This window comes from Cupressus sempervirens, chromosome 10, assembly GCF_028749045.1.
Source record: "Cupressus sempervirens isolate cs-2001-9-10 chromosome 10, ASM2874904v1, whole genome shotgun sequence".
Lineage (NCBI taxonomy): Eukaryota > Viridiplantae > Streptophyta > Pinopsida > Cupressales > Cupressaceae > Cupressus > Cupressus sempervirens.
In genome coordinates this window covers 836,320,366-836,340,340 of record NC_143127.1, presented here as the reverse complement: position 1 = coordinate 836,340,340, position 19,975 = coordinate 836,320,366, and the positions used below count along the sequence as shown (strand labels likewise).

General features: G+C 35.9%; 1 long non-coding RNA gene and 1 pseudogene across 1 annotated transcript; one reads left to right on the top strand and one right to left on the bottom strand.

Moving 5' to 3' along the window:
• Positions 1 to 13,973: 13,973 nt before the first annotated feature.
• On the bottom strand, positions 13,974 to 14,548 carry LOC149536582 (protein RESPONSE TO LOW SULFUR 3-like; annotated as a pseudogene).
• Positions 14,549 to 17,298: 2,750 nt separating this feature from the next.
• LOC149536581 (uncharacterized) lies at positions 17,299 to 19,522 on the top strand. Its single transcript, XR_016357085.1, has 4 exons — positions 17,299 to 18,823; positions 18,942 to 19,019; positions 19,101 to 19,334; positions 19,446 to 19,522. It is a non-coding gene; the product is annotated as an uncharacterized LOC149536581 (long non-coding RNA).
• The last annotated feature ends 453 nt before the right edge of the window (positions 19,523 to 19,975 follow it).

Below are 19,975 nucleotides of genomic sequence, written 5' to 3'. Positions count from 1 at the left end.
TCATTCACCTAATCTACTGTATGCATGAAAAGATAAACGTTTGTAACACATGAACACACAGATTTGGTGACCCAGAAACCTTCCAATTAGAAAGTAAAATTGGGGTGGGGATGATGCCTACAAAACTTCAATACTATAGTATAAAGTTGGCCGGTTAAGGCTTACAATGATCACTTCTAATGATTTGCCCTGTCAGGAGCAAGTAGGATTGCTAGATCCACCTTGTTAAAGGATTTACAAACATACAATGAAGTATGCACTCTGTTAGGAGATTTACAAAAGATTTTCAAGTATACCTTGTTAAAGGATTTAGCAAACTGATACACCTGTTAGGATGAAGCCGTGGATCTGATTACAACTGATTGCTAATAAGATCCTTTATGCTCTAATCACCTGATGTGATGGATATATCTTTTCTATATCAATGTTGACCTTGTTATATTCCTCTGTTCTACAAGTGATTTGCTTTCCCTCTTTTCAAATTATTGCAACACAACACAAGCAATGATATTCAACATCTCATCATTTCAAATGATATATACCATTCCAATATTTACACTGGCAAGGTCAGCCAAACACAAGTGAACAAGCATTACTGAGTCGGCCTGGTGGTAGAAAACTTGGGTTCCACAAACTGACTTGGTGACCTTCTGATACTCGACATCCACTACAATACACTGCATCATCATGCACTTGGTAAGAGTAGAGGCATGATCCATACTAATCATTCTAAGTAGCTTGGAACTCGGTAACCATTGGTGACTCGATGAATATTGTGTTACTCAGTAAAAACTGAATCCATTGATAACCTTCTTCACTTGGTAAACACTAATTCCTTCATTTACCTTATTTTCTCGGTAATCACTGATTCCTTTGTTTACCTTGGTCACTTGGTAAACACTAAGTTCCTTGTTTACCTTGATTACTCGGTAAACACTAAGTTCTTTGTTTAGCTTGATCACTCGGTAAACACTAAGTTCTTTGTTTACCTTGATCACTCGGTAAACACTAAGTTCTTTATTTACCTTGATCACTCAATAAACACTAAGTTCTTTGATGACTCGGTGAGCACTGACTTCTTGGGGAACACTGTTCTGCTCAGTAACCACTGTTCTGCGGAATTTATAAGGTAACCTTTGAATGCTCGGTGTGAACTGTAGACTAGGTGATGAGCTTGATAAGCATTCAGAATTGAATAAGTGTTATGACTAATGAAAAAAAAATCATAATTCCAACAATCTCCCCCTTTGGCATTAGTGACAAAAACACTTATGAGCCAAAAATTATATACAATATCTGACATACTGACAACTGATTCTACTGAATAAACATGGCTTCCTTACATATGACTCCCCCATACAATATACAAAAGGTATTTACATGAGTTATATGACTTTTATTTATAGTATCTCTTTGTCCATTTTTGTACATTTATCTCATCAATAACTCTTTCCGAGTATCTCTTTCTCCCCATTTTTGACAATAATGCCAAAGAATAAAAAATAATGTATTTACATAGAAACACCAAAATGTGAAATAAACTCTAAATGTACCTGAAGAATGAGTTGCAGAGTTTTGTCCCAATTCTCTTGTAGGATTTTGCATGTGGATAGAGCTATTTGAACTTCTGCAGAGAATTCAATCACATGGTCTACAATGGAGAAATTGTTGTCATGGATCAATGTTTTTGAATGGGCAATGTGCTTCTGCATTGTGTCCATGATGGGAAGGATCATATTCTGAATATCTAACAATGTAGATTAGATCCTTGACTCTTCTCTCAGCAATTTTGCTTGTTTTTCTGACAAAAAATTGATCCCGAGGTGATGAGATGAGGTTGAACTGGGGTCAAGCTTCAGGTTTTGTGCGCTTGCCTTCAAATCCTCATCTATCTTATTCAATTGCTCTCTTATCTCCTTAGTATACTCGGTAACATCACAGAGCTTAGCAAAAATAGATGTTACATTATTAAAAGAATTTTCAATATTGGCCAAAACTGTGGTTAATTCAACCTGTTTTATTGCTATGTGTTGAGCAATGTGCTCAAGCACCTTATTATCAATTTTTTTTTTCTACCTTCTCTATCAACTTTTCTTTACCGGAGGTATCCTCATTGAATTTATTGACTGCCTCTTCTAATTGTATCAAAATGTGTTGAGAAGTATCAACATCAACACCTATAGCCTCAGTAATTATATTTTTCGCTTCATCAATAATTTTAAACTCTCTATCTCTCTCATTCCTTAGTTGTTTCTGCTTTGCCTTCAGTTCTATGTGTTGACTGAGTAGTCTTAGTTCATCAACTGAAGCAGTATCTGTATCTATCTTTGGAATGACAATTTCAGTATCCAAGTCTACATCCTCATCAATTTTCTTTCCTGTAAGCAGAAGTTTTAATGGAGTCTTTGGTTTTTCTGTTGTACTAACATCTTTCCCTTTGAAAATAGAGACAATGGTTGATGAGGTTGGACTGGCTATCAGAACTGGAATAGGACCAACTAAAGGAAGACTGAGAGAGGGGCTAAATGTATCCAAAATTGATATACTTCCCAGAATTGATGTGCATACTAGAAGATTTACAATTGAAGAGCTTACTGGTGCAAAAATTTGTGCTAATGTAGCTAAAGTTGACAAAATTGGAGAGCAAACTGGAAAACTTACTGTACATACTATAGGAGGAATAGATACTTCTGATGTAGTGGATGACTCGGTAACTAAAGAAGTTGTTTGCAGCTTGGTAGATGAAGTGGAGGTATGCAGCTCGATAGATGAAGTGGTAGACACTTCCATTAATGATACCTGGAGTTGAGATGTGGCAGGTGCAGATGATATATCTGATGTAGTTGTGACCAAACTTGCTGAAGCTAACTCCAACCTTGATGATGTCACAGTTTTAGATGGAGAGTGAGGAAGGGATGCCATTACTACCACTGCAATTTTCACAGGGTCATCCTCTTCTTTATCTGCCTCTTTAGCTTCTTCCTCCTTTTCCTTTATCAGATCCTGAAGATCTTCATTAGTTACATCCATGGAGATGGAATCATTACCTTGCTCATCATCATTGTCATCATCCTTGATTTCTATTGGGTATATACTGGGCTTATGTAGATGATAGATGTTTTTCCACATGTTTGTAGCATCATTTACAACATGTTCAATGTCTTTAATCAAAATCAAACAAGTGTGGAATCTTATCATCATTTTACCTTAATGGTTTTTCATTTCAGCTTTTATTTCTACTCCAGTGAGACTTGGTTAGAGATTCTTCAGAGATTGCTCATAAATATCTTTCACCATTTGGGTGGCTAACTCCCATCTCAGTTGCAATCTCTCTAGTAGTTCTTTTGAGATTTGAGGGGCAATCTGGTCTGGGGAGTATTTCCATTTACCCATCTTGCTGAGTACCAGTTCCTTAATCTGCTTTTTCTCAGCATCAATTCTAGTTTCAAATTTCAATGCTTTGAAATTTGTGATTCTAGCTCCTTCCTCCAATTGTTTGAGCCTTTGCTCAAATGTGGGTGCAAGCCTAACTAGTATAGGTTCTTGCTTACCTTTCCTGGTTCTTTTGGTGAATACTGCAGTAGGCTTCTTCTTGGGTTTGGTAATGATTACCTTGCCTTTCTTCTTTGGCTATTCCTTTGTAGATTCTTCTTCTCCTTATTCTTCTTCTCCTTCTCCTTCTCCTCCTTCTTCTTCTTCACCTTCTTCATCTTCACCTTTTCCCTTGGTGAGCATAAGAGGACCGGTAGAAGTTTTCAATTTGGCTATTTTCCTCTTACCCTTACTTATGGCCTGTGTTAGCTTGATTTCAAGCTCAATTTTGGCTTTAGCTTCATCATAGGTTCCAAAAATTTGTTGCCTAGGGTCTACTGGCTCATTTACCAGTGCTTCTATAATGTCTCTAGCTTCATCAATATTTACCTCATAGGGAAGAGGTCTCACCCATGCAACTCGGGGTCTGACTGTCTGAATGTATACCTTGTCACAGTCAACCATGAAGCACACATCATCTTTGTAGTCCTCAACAAGCTTAGGAGGGATTCTGAAATTTTTATTCATCCTTTCTTTGAAGTCTTCAAAATAATTATCCATAATACTATCAAAATTTTCACCCATCTCTGCTACAAACTCATTTATTTGATACAAAACTGGAATATCTTTTTATTTGATACAAAACTGGAATATCTTTTCTCCATACAACTATACCTTTTGAAGGGAAAACCTTTTGTACATAGAAAAATAAACAAACTAACAAAGAACCAAATTTACAAGAGTTGGTTTTTGAGGTCCTTATACTGTCCATATTTTTATTAAGTTGTTTTAGCAGCACATCTGCTAGGTCAAACTCCATATTTTTCTTCACAACCTTATAGGCTAAACCTATGGCCTCATAGGGCACACTATTCAATCTGCTAGAATTATACATCTTATATGCAATTAAATAAATTTTGAATCTTAGCTCTATATCAGATACATTGTTAGGTTTTAATCTTTTGCCATCCCATTCAGCTAGGGTTAACTTCTGAAGTTCATCCCGACTTAGGGTTTTGGTGGTTTTTGATTTGCTTAACATTGGCAAACCTGTGATCTTATGAATCATTTTCTTCGTTATTAGGACAGGTTGCTCTAACCACATTTGACCATCATGCACACAGCTTATAATGTATCTTATCCATTTCATTTAAAAGTTCCTTAGCAAGTGCGGGATATGGGTCAAACCTTTGGTTTCCAGATGTTTGAACTTGGGTTTGAGGTATCCATCCATGCATAACTTGGCTAGGGCATTATTCATATCTAGTGTCCCTATTTCTTGAACAGTGCATTTGAAATGAGTATGAATGTCATTTATAAGTAGTACCTTTGGTGGTATCTTTGATTGGGCTCCATGTGGATCGAGCGATTCAGCTATGGTGGGAATGAGTTCGAAGCTGGGTGCTTTCCATTCTACTCCCTTCACAAGCATTTCAGAACCTCTTTTTGCCTTGCTACTACTGGTGCTTGCAGATGCCATTGCTGCTCGGTGAGCGAATGATTTCATTAAACAAATTCTTCACTAGAAAATCACTTCAAATCACTTGAACTCACTTTTGCACTCTTGAAAACTCTTCGCTCTGTATATTCTAAATTCAAGGTGAAAAATGAGATCAAATTCTGCCTTTTTGATGAAAATTTTGCCATTAATGCTCAGGTACAAAGGTAGCTGAGATGACCTAGGGTTTGTCAGATAGTCACCAACTTACTCGGTAAACCTTGCAACTCGGTAAACAAACAAAACCTTTCACATTACCGACCTAGCTTGGTTAAGTCTAAAACCATCCTTGCTCGGTAGATGCACCACAGTGAACTATGTCTTGTATCTAAAATACTGATTTGTCATTTGCACTTCTACATTTTGGAACTGCTTTAGGATATTGCTTGAAGACGCAGTCCCTGGTCCTTCTTGATGAGTCTTAATTAGAAATGATGGAGTCACCCATTTCTTGAGTGACATAGCCATTATTTGAATTTTCTGGCTCGGTAGATTTTGGAATCCACTGTTGTCTCATCTATTTTCGAATGTTGTCAACTTTGGCTTTCTTTTCATCTTCAATTCTTCCTATATTCATGCAATTCTTGGATATATGACCAAGTTTGGTACATGTATAACATCTTATAGTAGTATCTTTTTTCCTTAGGTGATGCCTTGCATAGTTTATTCCAATGTGTCCATATTCTCCACAATAGTGACATCTACACCATGTATTGTAGTCCCAACCAAATAATGCATTGACAATTTGTTCTGCTATATTGAATGATTTAGATCTACATTCAGATGCCTTGTGACCTTGTTTCTTGCATTTGTGTCATTTGCCTTCAAACTTTGGTTTTTCTTTGCATTCATTTGCTTTGTGACCATGCTGATTGCAATTGTAGAATTTACCATTGAACTTTCCTTTACCATTGCTCCAACATCTGTTAGATGTATGACCTAACTTACCGCAGTGATTGCAAGTAGGTTTTTGATTCTTTTGGGTACCCTATTTGGAAGATTCACCTTCTTTATTGTATCCATGGCCTGCTTTACCTTTTTGTCTATGAAGATTCTGCTCATTTTGCAGATTCAATTGATCCATATCTGCTTGAGATTTTATCATCCTTTCATTGACTTGTTTTTCAACATTTAAGTCATTTTCCAAACTTTCATTGATTTGTCTTTCAGATCTCAGATCACTTTGTAAGCTTGCATTGATTTGTCTTTCAGTGATTAAATCATTTCTCAAACTTTAATTCTCAGATCTTAGATTCATAATTTCTTCATTTGCATTAGATATTTGTCCTATAAGATCTTCATGCTAAAGGGATAGATTATTTCTTACCTCTAAGTCTTCATTTGCCTTGTTTCTCTATTCCAAAACTTCACATAACCTAATGGATTGGACTTCTTGTTCTCTTTTGAGCTCTCTTACTTCTTCCTGCAGAGAACCATTCTTTGCTAGGAGTTCCTTGATTGCTTCATTAGCTTCATTTGAACTGCTTGATGGTAAAAGGTCTTCAATCCTTTCTTCAATATACTGATGATCATTCATTTGTCTTGCAAGTTCCTTCCTTCTTTTCAGGGATTGAGAAAGATGCTCCTTTTCTTCATTGAGTTGAGTCATGGCCATTTCCAGATCTAGCTTTTAATTCTCAATAGATTTGTCAAGTCTGAATATCTCCATTGTCCTTGATCTTTGCTCAAGCTGTCAAACTTTTATCTTGAGAACCACAAAGCTCTGATACCACTTGTTGGAAATAATCAAGACTAACAAAGTTACTGAGAGGGGAGGGGTGAATCAGTAACTCTAAAACTTTAATTCAATTCTCATAATAATATTTTTACCATTCTTTCATCTAATCTATTGTATGCATGAAAAGATAAACATTTGTAACACATGAACACACAGATTTGGTGACCCAGAAACCTTCCAATTAGAAAGTAAAATTGGGGTGGGGATGATGCTCACAAAACTTCAATACTATAGTATAAAGTTGGCCAGTTAAGGCTTACAATGATCACTTCTGATGATATTCCCTGTCAGGAGCAAGTAGGATTGCTAGATCCACCTTGTTAAAGGATTTACAAACATACAATGAAGTATGCACTCTGTTAGGAGATGTACAAAAGACTATCAAGTCTACGTTGTTAAAAGATTTAGCAAACTGATTCACCTATTAGGATGAAGCAGTGGATCTGATTACAACTGATTGCTGATAAGATCCTTTGTGCTCTAATCACCTAATGTGATGGATATATCTTTTCTGTATCAATGTTGACCTTGTTGTATTCCTCTGTTCTGCTAGTGATTTGCTTTCCCTCTTCTCAAATTATTGCAACACAACACAACCAATGATATTCAACATCTTACAATTTCAAATGATATATACCATTCCAATATTTACACTGGCAAGGTCAGCCAAACACAAGTGAACAAGCATTACTGAGTCGGCCAGGTGGTAGAAAACTTAGGTTCCACAAACTGACTCAATGACCTTCTGATACTTAGCATCCACTACAATACATTGCATCATCATGCACTCGGTAAGAGTAGAGGCACGGTCCATACTAATCATTCTAAGTAGCTTGGAACTCAGTAACCATTGGTGACTCAGTGAATATTGTGTCACTCAGTAAAAATTGAATCCATTGATAACCTTCTTTACTTGGGAAACATTGATTCCTTCATTTACCTTGTTTACTCAGTAATCACTGATTCCTTTGTTTACCTTGGTCACTTGGTAAACACTAAGTTCTTTGTTTACCTTGATTACTCGGTAAACACTAAGTTCTTTGTTTACCTTGATCACTCGGTAAACACTAAGTTCTTTGTTTACCTTGATCACTTGGTAAACACTAAGTTCTTTGTTTACCTTGATCACTCGATAAACACTAAGTTCTTTGATGACTCGGTGAGCACTGACTGCTTGGGGAACACTATTCTTCTCGGTAACCACTAACTGCTTGGAGAACACTGTTCTGCTCGGTAACCACTGTTCTACAAAATTTATAAGGTAACCTTTGAATGCTTGGTGTGAACTGTAGACTAGGTGATGAGCTCGGTAAGCATTCAGAATCGAATAAATGTTGTGACTAATGAAAAATATATCATAATTCCAACACTGGGGCCCCGAGCAATTCGTTTAGGTAGACCAAAAGGTCCTGTAATGTAACAATTGCCTCTGGACGTGCTCCTAAAGAGTAGTCTCAGCATACAAAGATCTCTAGTTTAGAGCAAGTAAGAGAGCCTTTGGTACTATTTTAGAAACCATATTCACAATATTCTTCAACAACATCCTCTCATAATTGAACAAATGAGCAGATAATATATTGAACAAACATGAGAACTCAAAAGTAGCAATGACACTAGAAATTAAAATAAGATGAGGGAAAGATGATACGTGAGGTTATTTGTTACTTACCTATCATTCCTGACCTCAATACCACTAAGAAATGAAGCTTTCTCTAGTGCCATCATCCACTCCTCTAGCTTTTTGAGAAAGTATATTCCCTTATCTTTGTAATGATAAAATGCAACAACATATACTCCTTTATCTTGACGCACCCAACACAGGTCATAAGTCTTAAGGTGATAGAAGATAGGGAATCATATAGCCCTAATCACAGATGTTGGTAGTAGAGGCATTCATTATGGCATTGATTGAGGAATCGTGGCATCCACAACAAAGATGCCCATTGTGGCATCTAGTTTGCTCCTTCTAGACCAGTGGGCATTTGGTGGTAAGAAGCACTACAATGAAGCATCACTAAGGAGCAAGGAAATACAAATGCTTGTATATTAGGCTTAGGGTTAGGGAAAAATGTGTTTGGTGGTTTATTTTTTACAATTTATTATTAGATTTTTTCACATTGATGATAGAATACAATTTTTCTAAGAAATAGGTACTTCGCAATTTAACATAGACACTTGCCATTTAATCTGATCCATTGTCAATTAAATATAAATCTTATTTTGTGTAATTAATACATGTTGATTGTTTATATAAATCACATACATTAAAATTTTAACATGATATAATGTTCAACTATTGGGACATGATAAACTAAAGATGGGGGGTTGTAATTGACTGCGATAGGTAGGACATTAGAAAAAGGTGAATTTGATTAGTTTTTACTATGACATATAGAATTGATATTAATTTTGATAATAATGAATCCAAACCTTAGTTATAAGTAGTTAACAAGGTGAAGAACATATTAAAAAACAAAAAGAATTATCATCATTATGACGGGTTTTGAGTGGTCCAAAATTAAGGTGCATGACTACTGGGCCATCTCCCCTATAATACTTTCCCACCCATGTGGGATTAAATGTTAATGCTATTTCCTCCTTATATCGCTACAAACAGTCGTCAAATGGGTGTGTATCATGAAGCTCTCCCTGGTCTACCACAATTGAAGGCAACATAATCAAATGGATAAAACAATCACCCAATACTTCACCAAGTGGAAAAAACAACTGGAAGAAGACGTGACTCGAGAATATGAGTTATTAGTTCCTGCCGTGCAGGAAACTATTGCCTAGAGGTTGTCATTAACTCGTTATTAAAACATTTTTATACATCCAATCTCTAAGGTCGAATGTTTAGTTCCTGCCCTATCTTATTCTTCTACCACGGCTGAAGCTACTCGACGTTTATCACTGGCAGGGGATATTCAAATATTTGCAACAATCGATGCGAGAGAAGAGGGGATAATCGACAATCGAGACTAGAGAAGAAGGGAGAATCGAGGTCGATGTCAGGAACTCATAAAGGTTTTTTCAGGGTTTTCCACAGAACGAGGTTTAGGGTCGGTCGTTGCTAGGGGATTACCAAAAGTACCAGCTGGCTGCTATGGCCTTCCCTCCTTCATGTAGGTATGATGCATGCCTTTATCATTGGACTATAGCAGACCCCTGTGGCGATTACAAAACAGAACTAGATGAGCTTCTTCTGTGCAGGATACGTTTGTTGTACCGGTGAGAGGAATAGACCAATGTGTTTGCGAAGGCTGCTAAAAGGTATTCTAACCCTCGTTTTTGTTTTGGTGCTTCTAAACAATTCGCATACATCTAGTTCCATCTAGATTGTCGCATAATTGAACCATTTGTTTCTGGATTCAATTTAATTTTTTTCCCCTAAACTATTGTCTCCTTGAAAGCAAGCTAGGATCTTGAACTATAAGGGAAGATGAGGTAGCCTTACACACACAAGCATGATTGAAAATGTCTGTCATTGATTTAACCTGGGAACTGAGGCTTAACCAGGAAACCAATCTTGTCAGGTATCAAGGTCCTTTTCCAAAAATATTAACAAATAATTTCCATCAATTGACACAGAAGCATGAAATCTACAAGGCCTCAACCACTGGGAAAAATTCAATTGATCTTTTCACTTTAGAGCTCCAAGATTTAGAAATCCATGGATTTATTATTCTTAATGGCTAAACTTTCTTTGGAAACTTTTCCTTACATAGCACGTCTTAAGCCAATACCCACAACATCCTCCATGTGGAATCGTATCCCGAAACAGATGCTTATCTTTTGCTTGGCTTCCTCATTTTTCCCAAGTTTCCTCTACCATCATCAATCAGATCTGCCAACCTCTATTTGCTAGGCTCCTTAGCTTTGAAATCAGCCATAGAGGGATACACAGCAAGCACATCAACTACTAAACCTAACAAACACTAGATTCCATACATTCCCTGCTGCTACAGTTGCATGATTTAAATCATTAGATTTTGCAGGGGAATGAGCGGGAGAGTTGATGTTGACAAAAGATGACCTATCTTTCTATTGTAAGAAATGTTATCCTCAGGTTTAGGTCTGCAAAGCATCCGTCATTATATCAAACAATCATTTTCTATATGTTGGTATTTTTTGACTAAATGAGAATGGAGCAGAGAAACTGATCTGGAATAGAATTCAAAGTGGGTGAGGTCGATGTAGCATTTTTACTTCTGTCTTACAACTTGGTAGGGTTCTGCACAACTACAAAGTTCTTAAAAATAAGATTTGAGTGCTTCAATCAAGGCCTCAGACTTAACATCAAGAGGGTTTGCCTCTATGTTATATTGCTACTGTCAAGTGCATTGCAACTTGGATGCCTTGTTTGTGATTGAGTACAAAATAAAATCCTTATATACGAGCTTTTTGTTGAAGGGCTTGTGCATTCTTTACCTTAAATGCCCTTTTCTTGTTTGGTTATGGTAAAGTTCTTAAATAACGAGTTTCTTTGTGAAAGGCTTGTCCTTCATTCTCGCATAGATTCAATTTCACAATTCTAGTTGAGTTATTTCCAGCTGTGTCTGATATTCTTATGCATTTTTATGGCTATCTATCTGGTTTTGAATGTTTAGAAGTCTCCATGTAAAAATTTGAAGAGGCCCAATTTGAGTATAAACTCGTCTAGTCATATTTTTTAATTTTATGTCTACATTGATCTTTCCCACAATAATTTGGATAGTCCCAATCTCGCATTCTTGTTGCTTACATTTCCAAATCTCCAAAGTATTGATTTCAGTAATAATCAACTCAAGGGGTAACATTCTATCCACTGCCGCTAACCTTCAGTACCTAACAGAGCTCTGCCTGAGTAGCAATGCATTGACGCGTAAAATAACCCCTTCCATAGCTCAACTCTCATCTCTATATGTGCTTGGTCTAAGATACAATACATTAGATGGTTCCATCCCCCTCAACATTAGATGCTATTTCAAGTTGCACAGTCTACTCTCTTCCATCTGTTATGTCTTTGTACTGCGATGTTGTCGTTTACCTCAACACTGCCTATTCCAGCCAAGTAACTCAAACCCGCTTAGCCATTCCTTCCTTTACCTGACCACTGCCTTTCTCTTCATTCACTTGGCAGGAACTAAGCTGCCCTGCAGCCCTTGTTTAATATGGTTTACGAAGTTGAAATGAAGCCCCCAAGACCTTTGTGTGGCGACAAGGCCTTTTGCAATCAATGCTCCCTGCAACATTGCTAATGGTGTATCCTCTTCAATGCAAGGTCAATGCATTTGGTACCTTCTCTAATCACTTATCCACTTGCGGCAAAATAGGCCATTTCATTTTGGTCTCCACTTCATTATTACTACGGGTTCCTTTATGTAAGAGTTGCTGCCTCTTATTCGTATGGAGCTCTGCTCTTTTCTTATGTCATGGACCACCTTTTGCATTATGTCGATATTCATGAATAGATGAGGGATTAGAGTTAAAAAAAGCAGCGTGCCATTTATGAGAAACCTGCCAGACATGGCTTTCGACTTTGACTACACTTCATCGTGCTTCTCCCTTTATGTTCTAACCGCTTCCTCTGTATCCTTTTGTATTTGCATCCCTTGCAATTAGCATGGCCTTTTAAGTAATCAAGATGACAAGTTTTTATGGCTACCAATCTCCCTTTCTAGGCATGATGCAAGGATAGGTCACTAACAGAGCACTCCTTCAATATTGCCCTCTTTCATTGCTTCTAGTGGGTGCTGCTCGTGAGGTTGCATAAACAATTGTTGACTGGTTTCCCGACATGGGACACTAAATGGGCTCAAGAATCACACCTTATACATTGAAGAAAAACAATGGCTATTCTCAGTTTGGAATAAGAAAAATAATGGTTATTCTCAGTTTGCAAACAGCAGCAGGGGCTCATCTTTGTCTTCATTTTCTCATCATTTGGAATCCATCGGGTGCAGTGAAGGTTTCCAATTCATGAATGGCGATGCCCCCTATCCAAACATTTTGGTTGGAATAGTTGTGGGTGGCCCGGATGCCAATGAAGATTATCAACACTCTGAACCTACGACCTATATCAATGCTCCACTGCTCGACTCATTTTACTACTCGCTCTTAGTTTTACCATGCTATACACTCTGATCAAACTATAACTAGCTTAGATATATTTTTCATATATATAAAAAAGTCGAGAGATATCTTTCTTAAAGCATCTATTTTCATAATCTAACTGACTGCAATAAGTGCCTCGAGAAGGATATCTCTTTAAACAACTTTCCATACAATTTGAAGATAAATTCATTTTGGCCTCCTATTTCTGTGTGCATTGTTGATCATATCTATCAAACACAACTTTAATGAAGTCATGCACAACTTTCTTGGCTCGACTAATGGATTGCTCGGCTAGTGGATTGTAGGATGGATTATCATGTCTCTTCACTCCCACACTAATCAATAATCCCAACTTCCAAAATACATCCACCTACCGCTTTGAAAGATAACTATTATGAGTTCTCCACAGATAGAGAGAGCCTTTTAAGAAAAAATAAGGATTAACTTCAGCTGGACAAACTCCTTTCAATGTAATGCGGAGGAGAGAATCAAAATAACAAGTGTTTCTTACACTAATTCATTGGATGAGGGGATAATCCCTAACCTTCAAATTTGAAATGGAGTAGTTGATGTTGGAGTTCTGAAGATGGCAATCAAATATCCGGCCTTTATAATGAGACAAAATTATTATATAAATTTATAAATCAAGCCAAGCAAAACATTCACAATGTCAGGTGGATGAAAATTTCAAATTTCCTTCAAGCAATGCCATGAATGTTCAAACTATGAAACAAAACTTGTATAAACATTCAAATAAAAATGTCAAATATAATTGTAATCTTTCATTGTACCTAATATGAACGCCTATTATACTAGAATTAAAAAACCAAACTTATGTAAAATCTGCTCACAATAAAGATTTTTCATGAACATAAAAGAAATAGGTGATAATAAGAATAATGATTTCACCACAGACACTTCCGTTGATCTATACTAAACCGAATAATCCATATCATCGAGACCTTTCCTTTCCTTTAATTTAAGTTTTCTATTTTCATTTCAATAGAGATCTTCAAAAGAAATTCATTAGGATTTACAAAACAGTGCCTTTGCCTATACAAAATTTACAAATTCATTCTTCATTCTGCACACACAAATTGGGTAGCAAAATCTTTAAGAGCGATTCCGTTGAAACTGCGCAAGAAGATCTTGCATTTGAGCCAATTGCTGTTTAAGAAAATTGATTGGTCCATTATAATCCTGGGTCTGAAGGAGCGATTCCACCTCCAAATCGTCCAGCTATGAACACAGCCGCTCCTCCGCTTCTTCCATCTGTAACAATCTCATCCTCACCTTCTCCAAATCTTCCATTAAACCGTTGGCTGTCCTCCACTAGCCTTTGCAGTTTGACATTCTCAGATTTGAGTGCCTCTATTTCTGACCTTTTGAGCTCTGCACTTTGGTCATCAATGGTGATCTTCTTCTTGTATACCGGCAAAATAGAAGGCTGTGAGAAGGAAAAGAAATTCATAAATGTAGAAGCCATGGTTATCACGATTCAAACGTTTGCATGAATATAATCAAATGTCAGTTATGTCTCATCGTTGCCACCGATCCCTTTATTTCTACATGTGCTTGTAAAATCATGGTAGCTGCCTATCCATTTTTTTAAAAAATATTGGATTGTTTACAATGAAGGATGCTGCCATTGTAGAAGCCTCTCAATAACGTTTTGGCTCAAAGTAATTGGAAGCATTAGTCTTCATATGCTTTTACTTTTTTTATTTAGTGAGATTTAAAAGTAATGACTTTGGGAATTTATGTTTACTCTGATTGTATGTAATATATTTCTCCATCACTCATTGTCGCTCTTCAATAATCCACGACATTCAAATGAAAAAAAAAACCAAAAAAAAAGAGGACACTCATCACACCCTCATAGTTTCATTACCTTATTAAGTCAAAGCATCTTTTATACATGTTAATTAAGTTAGGTTCCCATTTAGCATATATTGAGCATATAACCTTTCACGTATATTTGATCCTCATATGATGTCGAACCTTATCCATAAGAGTATTGGATTTTACTTACCATTTATAAGTCTCAATCATAACCAACCCCAATATCCTAAACAAACAATATCTTGATTGATAAAAATTATCCAAATATCCTCTTAACCATCCTAGCTCCCAACTATGCCTCATCAGTCTATTGACGCAATTAGTCAGGCTCCAAAGTGGGTCTGACTAAAAAAAATTTCGAAATGAAACATTTGACATTTCAAACTGGTCCACTGGCCACCGAGAATTGAATAGAATCAAATTCAACTCTTATCTCTCCTTCAAAAACACATTTTACCACTATTTTTGTAACTTGTCAATTTCATTCCAAGGGGTCCTCCGACTGGCCTTAAAAATTGACAAAAACACCTGACTGGGCTCCAAAAATAGACATACTAATTCTTTGTTCAACATTCTTTCACCCTGCCAAACCTTGTCTCATAATGATCATTCAATCAAAATATATTGACCATCAAAGTTGCCTTCTTAGAACTACCTGTAGGAAAACATGTTAGAAAACCATAAAATGCATTCAATTTTTGTTTTGAAAATTGATCAAATTGATACTTCGGGGAACAAAAGCTAGGGCATTGATTTATTTTCATGAAGAGAATACAAATCTATGATTAGGGCCCATGATGAATAATAGGGCACATTTGGCAAGTGGTTAAAGTGGGGTACTCAGATTTGTAGAATAGGGAATAGTGGCAGAAAGACAATTTTGTCAAATGGAATGGACTTGGGAAAGTGTGAAAACAGATTTGTCAAAATTTTTAAATTGGCACACTTAAAGAATTTTTGGAGTAAAACACAATGGTACAATCCATTTGATTTATGCAATCATGGATTTTAGTTATGACATCCTGAACATGGGTACCAATGAATTTGCACTTTACGACACCAATAAAACTTTACAAATTGCATTTGGAATCATGTTTGAAAACTAATCGAACAGATTCATCATAAGCTCAAATCAAAAACATAAAAAGTCTCTGCCCTTGAGAATGTAATGGAAAATGAATTTTCTCATTTTGGTCAATTGGGTCAAAGTTATACCAAGTCAAGCAAGGCCTCCCATAATTCTAAACAATTTACATCAGTATGACAACAGTAAACAAAAAACTTTGAGGGATTCAAAACATAGGCAAAACATGTCGAAATGACTCGAATTATGAAACATAAGTTCTTTGATATGCATACTAAACATTCCCAAAGTGGGAACTCATGAAATGTTACTAGGTGTGAAATATTCAAATGTAAACAAGGCCTCCTATTGTTGTTTGACACTTAAGCAAAAATGTAGATTTGGACATTGCTCAAAACAAAACTTCACAAAATGACTCAAAATGGAAATTTATCTTCATTGAATGAGCAGATATACTGAATGCAAGGTGTTAGAAATATTAAACACCCCTTCGTCCTCAAAAGGACCGCTAGGTACACATGCATTAAATGCACTTTAAAGGGCTCAAAAGCTTGGAATGGTATTCGACTTGAGAAGGTGATTTTGAGTCCCAATAGAGTGAAAGAAAAATTGAAAGAGATCATACTAGCATTTGCAAGCAAGATTCAACAGTCAATTGACACTATCATAGCATATTTTCAAAGGTATTCATCCTATGTTGAGCTACTCTGCTTGGATTTTCACAAACCCTAGTTTACATAATGGCATCTAGTTCTTCAGCTCTAAATGTTAAAGAAGGTAAAGTAGTATTAATTGTCCAATCAGTAACAAATAAGATTAGATAACTACATTTTAAAGCCATTCCTGATATTGCTTACAAGCAAGATCTATCTGGTGCATTGTCGATGATACCACCTCAATTTTTGATGATTCAAGATGAAAGATGTTGCTACACATGCAAGGTGGATAGCATAGGAGACATGAAAATTAGGGAAAGCTATAGGAAATTATGTAAAAATAGAGCATTGAAGGATGAGTTCAAAATTGTAAAGAGAAAAGGGTTTAATTGTGCCCTAGATTTTCCAAATATTTTTAAGACTGAATGGATTAAGATAGTCCCAAGTAGAATTCATGACAATTCTATATGGTTGAATAATGGATAGGTGAAAATCACAAAAAAGATTGTATATAGAGTAATAGGGTATCTAAGACTTGATTGACCTAAAACCATGAGAAGTGAATCTAAAGAGTTCAATGAGAAGATTACAAGGGTAATATGGAACAAATGATGCATGGAAATTGATACTATCTCAAATCCCCTAATTGCATTTGTTGTGAGGATAATAGCACATAAATTCTACCAATCAAGCAGGCTCAACAATGTACCATATATTGTTGTTAACATGGGCTATAAGGGTATGTGCAGGATCATGGTGTGTCAAAAAGTGGTGATGTGAAAAAAAATAGAGTTTGAAAATGTCTAAAAGTGTTTCAAAATCCCTTCTGACTTTTTTTTGCCCATCCTGTTACCAAACCTAGAAAGTAGGTTCCCAACCCTTATCGGGTATCCAATTTGATATCAGATACCAGATATTATTAGATATCTGATATAAAATTAGATGGCTGATAATATTGGGTATCTGATATCAAATTAGATACCCAATAACTATAATATTATTATTTAAAAAAATAGCCCGAGGGTTGCTGTTTTGACAGTGATATAGCATTTTTTGAGCTTAGATATCCATTTTGTAATCGGATATGTGATAATAGGTATTTTTTAATGATTTAAATCAGTTTTAGTATCATTTTATCAAATTTTATTAAAAATTTCTTAGTTTTAGTTGAATTTATTAGAATTTAGTTTTATTATTATTATAGAAATTGTTAAAATTTGGGTTTTTAAAAAATATAAATTATGTTTTGTGAATTAATAGGTATGGCTAACCAAAATGATGATACTGAGCCAAGGAATACTATTCCTCATAAACCCCCATCAAATGATCCAATGTGCCCACAAAATTATCCACCAAATGATCCTTTACCCCCTCAAAACCCTCCTTGAATCAAGGATTTGATATTTGAAAATCTCACCAAATTGAGGGCTTTGTGAACGACATATAATAATGTACCTAAATTGGCTCCTATGTTATCCATGTTAAAAACCATAGTGGATAACATTGAAACACTTACCAAGAAACAAAATGCCACTCTTCGTTGGCATGATGAAATGGATGAGATGTTTGCCAATAGTGGCATGTTGTGATGATTAAGTTGGTGCGTTGATATCCTTGCCATCAAGGTTCAAATCTCATGGGGATGAGGTCCCCCATTTGTGGCCTCATTGGTTCATAGCTCCAGGTCAAAGCGTTTACTCCTCTAAAAAAAAGAAATGGATGAGATGTTTGATGATTAGTTAGACTATGATGAGGTTTGTCGATTACAAAAAGCCCAAACAATCAATTAAATGGTGCACAAATGATGCCATACATGCAAAATTTGGGATCATTGGTTGATGGTTTTTGACATCCCTCCACATAGAAATTTAGAAGTGCCATTTTATTTCCTTAGAAAATTGTATGCAGAATTTATGTTGAAACTCAAGGTGAACTATTGAAGCATGAAGCCCAACATGGGTGTAGGACTAGGAGCTCCTTAGGATAGACCCTCTTCCTAGTGGAAGAAAGATGGCACTTTTGTCCCCTCTATTGATATCTCCCTCCCTCCTCGAGTGCAACATCCTAATATTATCACAGAGGCTAGCTCTTAGACCATTAGAGCCATCCAAAAACTGAGTAGCCTATTGATATCTTAGGCTAGGTTAGTCCCGCCTCCTTGTGTTCATGATGCTAATGCAAGTTCATCATCGGCTAGTTCATTACACGTTTGTGTGCCTCATACTTGCATTACATGCAATAATATTTTTTTTGGTCTCATAGGTGATCTTCGTGAGTATCGATTTGTATTAGATGAGGATACACTAGACGCACGTGTAGAGGCTACAGACTCTGATGTAAGAAAGGAGGGGCATGTAGAGCCATGGACTCCTTCTATGTTGGTAAGTGTATACATTTTTTTTATGACATATGAGATTTAAAGTTAATTTCATAATAGAGTAATTTTAATTTTTCAGCCATACTATCTTTTATATTTATGTGATCTTCATTCATGTTTAGTCGATGACTAAGGAGGAGTTGAGATAGGTTGATGATGCCACACTCTTAGCTATTTCATTTGGCCTTGAGACATCTACGGTACATTATCTTGTGTTCTCATTGTTTTTCCTATTTGATATTGTATCATATATGGTTTCTAATCTTTCTTTTATCTTGTAGGTACCACCTATCCCTGGGGGACAAAGTGCAGGGGATGAGCTAGGATTGACTAAAAAAGGAAAAATAATTAGGTGCTTTCTATTTAATTAAATATCAATGCATTATTGTAAAATGTTTGTGGTAATGAAATTTAATTATATTCTTATTATATAAGGCATGGCTACTGGCGATGAGCCCATGTAGATTCTATGTCATAGATGCTTAGGCATTTCTATTCGCACTGAGAGTCCCATTGTTAGTATAAGTATCATTTATTTTTTATTTTCATTATCTTCATAAATAAATTCAAAACTGATTTCCATGATATTAAAAGCTACTATTTTGTATGTTATAGGAAACTCCTAGTGCACACGAGGTTGGATGGGAGAGTTTTATATCTTTGATGATGCAACCACTATATCTTGAGGAGGAGCCTACACTAGTAAGTTATAGTTTAAATTTTTGATTAAATATTTTATAAATTTAGCATGCTATGAATTATAATGTTATAGTTTAAATTGAAGATTCATCTAACAAACATATTTGAACATACATAGGACACAATCAATGAGGTACAAGCATTGCCGAGGGCATACAAGAAGACTCTTAATTGACACAGGAGGTTGATGAGAGAGGTATTTATTATGAAAGTTTAATAGTATAAAATATCATTTAAAAAAAATCATTATGCATTTGAGTAATTCAATATTAGATACAAAAAATCATATAAATTTAGTAGTCTAACTTTGGGTTTTCCTTTTTTGTTTATGTAGGAGGCATCTGATCCACCTAGTGTAGTAAAGAGGCTACATTTTGATCATCCACTAGTAGCCTATGATAGTATAGTTGTCATAGGATGCATCATGAGACATTTTGAGATGGCATATGCCACATTG